This window comes from Wolffia australiana, chromosome 12 (assembly GCF_029677425.1).
Source record: "Wolffia australiana isolate 7733 chromosome 12, ASM2967742v1".
In the NCBI taxonomy this organism is placed as follows: domain Eukaryota; kingdom Viridiplantae; phylum Streptophyta; class Magnoliopsida; order Alismatales; family Araceae; genus Wolffia; species Wolffia australiana.
Genome location: NC_135846.1, coordinates 187459 through 192219, shown reverse-complemented (window position 1 = coordinate 192219; position 4761 = coordinate 187459).

The window sequence follows — 4761 nt, the reverse complement described above, 5'->3', positions numbered from 1 at the left end:
CCTGTTGAATTTAAAAAAAGAATTTATCAATAAAACGATTACAATTTGTGTGGCAAACAGCCTCTACCAAGTGACTGCAGCAGGCTCTCAAGCTACCCACCAACTAGAAGGATGAAGCACTCAAGCCAACAAAGGTCAGCGAACGCTGGAGTACTAGCTCTAGAAATTAGAGACAGCACAAGAGCAGGAGCATGCACACAAGGTGCATCCCATGCATGCCCAAAAATGATATTTCAGATTCCCAATACAGGTCATTGCGGCTTTTATATTGGTGTTTAATGCTCTAAAAGTTTCCACATGGGATTGAAACATTTTTCTGTTAGGTCTGCCTGAGCTGGCAATCAAACAAAGATAAGGATTACAAATTTTTGATTGTTCATTATTCTTAAGGAAGACCAAACAGTATGATTTTACATCTAACCATTGTTTTCATCTCTATGGTTCAAACTGGTTTGATTGGCTGGTGGGGCTGATGAGAATGATGAGCCTAGTGAAAAGCTTAATGGTAAGATATGCTGACAGGGTAGAGGATTCTGATAGAACAGCGGTGACATAGAGATGTACCACAAAAACTAATAAAAAGGTCCATGGCTATTATTTGATCTCAACCATGGACCCTCTATAAAGGAGATCAAAAGTTCAGGGCGTAAAGCCATCCTTCTACACCCCTAGCTGTTGGCCCCATTGGTTGGTTGGTGGAGGCAATCAATGGGCGATTTCTTAGTCAATCCCTAATCGGGGGAGAGCTCTTTGGGTGGGTCACATGATCAATGGTTGAGATAGGGTTCTCTTAACCATACAAAAGGAAAATGCATTCCTTGCTTTCATTGTAATTTTTTGAAGGAATAAGGACAATGTTGAAGACTAGTTCTGACCATGAAAATTTCTCAGTCAAGAGCTTTGGTAAACTCAGGAGGCAATCAGCGAACTTCAGAATCGTGACAGCATGGAGAAGCAAAGGAAGGTAAGCACAACAAGCCTAGGACTGGCGATTAGTGCCCCTTTGCATTCTCTTACAAGCAGGTGTTTTGTAAGTTCCTAACTCCCAACAGATTTCTGTCTACATCGTATTATGTTTGTGTCTCATTAGTGCATTATGTGTTTTTTTAGCTGACCGTTTTGCAGGTCAGTTGAATCTCTAGAATCTATTTTCTCTCAGTGGCTCTTTAGAGCAGTTTCTCTTACCTATACATATATTAAACTCCCATCATATATGTAATATATATTCATCTTTATTAAAATATGTAAATATAACTAAGTATTCTCTTCTCACTATATGTCCCCTTCTTATTCCCTCACCAGTGTACTTTTCCTTTAATATTAAATCAAAAACTAAATACACTGACTTACTACATATGTTACGCTTAATTGATGTATGTAGCTTTCATTTTATTAATAACATAACCCAAACGATTAAAATCAATTTTATGTATCCTTTATAAAATCTCCCACTTGCTTTTTTGTTTCTTTACTTATTATTTCTGTATATTAATTAAAACATGAATATAGCTTTTTCGACTGCATATCTCAATCTTTACTTGCATTATAAAATCACCAATACATATTTTTCATCCTACATATTCCTTGCATCCTCTACTCTCTATAAATTATAAATCCCACAAAAACTAAAATAAAACTCTCTCTCATGTGCATATCACTTGTATGTTTATTTAGTTCATTTCCCCTCAACTTATTATTCCTATCATCAAACCATCCTATTCACCATACCCATAACTCAGTTATTTTATATATATTTGATAATACAACAATCACGGGCTTATTGCTATCCAATTTAGGTATTTCATCCATTAAAATATTATACTGAAAATCACCATTTATCGTTTAATAATTTTTTTAATTTATTGACATTGTGTCAAGAAAGAAATTAATTTTTAATGTGGGACACATTTTATGAAATTCTTGGCATTATATTAATGAGGTTCTTAATTTATTAGTCAGATTATTTATTGTTCTTAAATTAAGCATTTTATAATAAATAGTAATTATTTTTCATTCTTAAAATCACTCTCCATGTGTTCACATTTGATTGATAAAAACAATATCACATAAATATAATTCTATTGGGTAGATCAAGAGCTTTTGCCATGGTTATCTGCCCTTTATAAATCCTAGTCATTATTGATTCCTTTATTTTTTTCTAGGTGGTGTAGATCAATGCAAAGAATGATCAGATTAAAATGTTACTAAATTTTAATTGAAAATCATATTAAAATTGCAGAAGTTATGGCAGCACAAATGCCAGTCCCTTTTACTGCCAAAATGGCTTTAAGTTGAATGATGGAGACTGATGTCGAACGTTGTCAATGGCATCGTCCGATGGGTAAATCACTAAGTGAATGTAACTACGTGAGTACAAATGACCAAGCCAGAGTGTACGTGCAGGTCCGACTCGCGGGAGAAGTTGTTGAATTCTAAGCTCCAGGGGGGGCGACCGAGGACAACGACGGTGACCTTCTGACCCTCATCAGAGCGACAAAGGTAACTACGGTGCGGAACGGAATAATTTTTGTAGGGGCTCACATGTAACAGATGCGCTCAACCCGTACCTAGGAAATCACCCGTGACGTAGTTTTCTCGGTAATCTCTCTCACCTATCTAACCCGAGCGCAGTGGAGTGCAGTAGAAAATATAGTGAAAGACGTAATATAATGGACAAGGAAGGGGAACAGTGTACCTTGTCGGTTGGGCGTTCATCGTCAGCTTCTTAGTCGAAGCACGGCCAATGCGGGATGATAGGCGGCGCAGTGCTGTTCGCGGACAAAACTTAGCTCGACTGACGGCGGTCGTGGCGAAGGAGCATTTTTAGAATTCTGGAGATGAGGAGTCGAGGGAGACGCGATGGGGAGGGAGAGTTGGTAGTGGCAGCGTCACTCTATGGCATGGTGATCAACCGCCAACAATGACCTGACTGGCGGCGACTTGAGAAGAAACGAAGGTCCGTAGGACAAGAGTCTTCACCCACAGTTACAGACTATCCAAACAAGTCGGCGCTCTGTCTGAGATTCAACAGCGACCACTAGTAGAGGGGATGGTATTTGCCTCCTGATCCAATTTGAATTCTCGTTGTATTAGGGGACGGGGTTGTCCCTTTGTAGTCGTAGGTCAACCAGCCGCTTGGATGGGTTAACGACCTGCGGGAAGCATCTCGTTGCATCGGTGCTGAAGCCCAATGATTAGTTGCACCCATTCGAGTATACAGGTCAACCGGCTGCAGGCGTGGGGATAGCATCCCGCTAGGAGAGACCCGTCCGCGATGGTGTAGAGGTCCAACAATTGAGTGCACCCGTTCGAGGGGCCAGGTCAGCCAGTCACGTGTGGATTAGCGTCTGCAAAGAGAAGTTTATCCACGATGTTGTAGTGGCCAACGGTGGGATTTGCACTTCCCGAGAGCGCCGATCAGCCTATCGCAAGTGTGGGGGCGGTCAAGGATCACTGCCGATCCACACAAAGGCGAGTGTGGGCTGCTACTGCACTTAACGGTGCGGGCTCGATCGAGCATCAAGGACGTAGCCATTATCAAGCGTTAGTGGCGGCTCACCGATTCCAAGGGGAGGGAAGAAATCCAGATCGGACTACGATTTCCCTTCCTTGTTCATACACTGCTCTCTCTTCCTCCTCTCCTCCTCTTCTTCTTCTTCTTCATCCTCTCTTCTTCTTGAATGTGAGATCTGAAAAATGCTTGCAACTACCGAAATGCAAAATCCAGATCTGAACAAGGACGTGGTCCATCGTGGCCTTATACAGGGCCATGATGGACCCAATACACAATACATAGGGGCCCAATAAGGGACCCCTTTTACAACACTGAAAATGAAAAAAAACATGGAGAAATATTAAAACAACTTGAAATAAAACAACTGGTAAAATGCGACAATACGGACGCATCATGATGAGTACGGTGAGCTCATCATGATAAACACGAACATGAAATCGGATGAAAAAAACAGGTAAATTAAAATGTGAATGCGCGCACGGTCGTGCTCTACCCGGGGTATTTAAACCCTGGCATCTTCACGGTTGCTTTGGCGTGCTGGTCGGGCTGGACACGGACCAGCGGTGATGTTGATGACGATGAAGATGGCTCCAATGATTATTCGTCGAAGTTGTTTGGGCGTGCTCCATCAGGGACAAGGCACGTAGAAAGGTTTCATCACAGCTCATAGATCTTAGATTTGTTTTTGATCATATAAATCAGAGTATCATTTGAAAGAAAAGTTGAAACTTTAAAAAAAGGTGGCCATCTTGCGCATGCGCACATGGCACCACGCCATGATGATTAACTCTTCCTCTACTAAGAGACACATGTCACCCTCTAAGTTGGCATTCACTAGGAAGGAAGTATCTGTGATAATCATATAATGGCAGGATATTTCAGATTTTTACCATCAACAGAAAATGAGGAAGTGACATGACCGATGACGAGGAGAGACAGAATATGAAGTGAGAGGATTGAGCTTAAAATTTGGTAAAAACCTAACTGAGCCTAGAGTTTGATCATTCTTTCTTTGTAACCCTCTTTTTATATTCCTGATCTGTAAATAGAGGCAATGATCTTTACAAAATTCATCCTTAAATTTGCTTCCGACATTTGTGAGTTGATTGAAATTGACTAAGATATATGAAGCGTGTTGTTGGTGTCTTGGGTGGATGAGAAGAGGTAACATAAAAGATGACAAGCTTACCTGCACTTTCAAATTAGTCCGATCCTAGCCCAATGAATGGGTCTAGGGTAAGTATTCT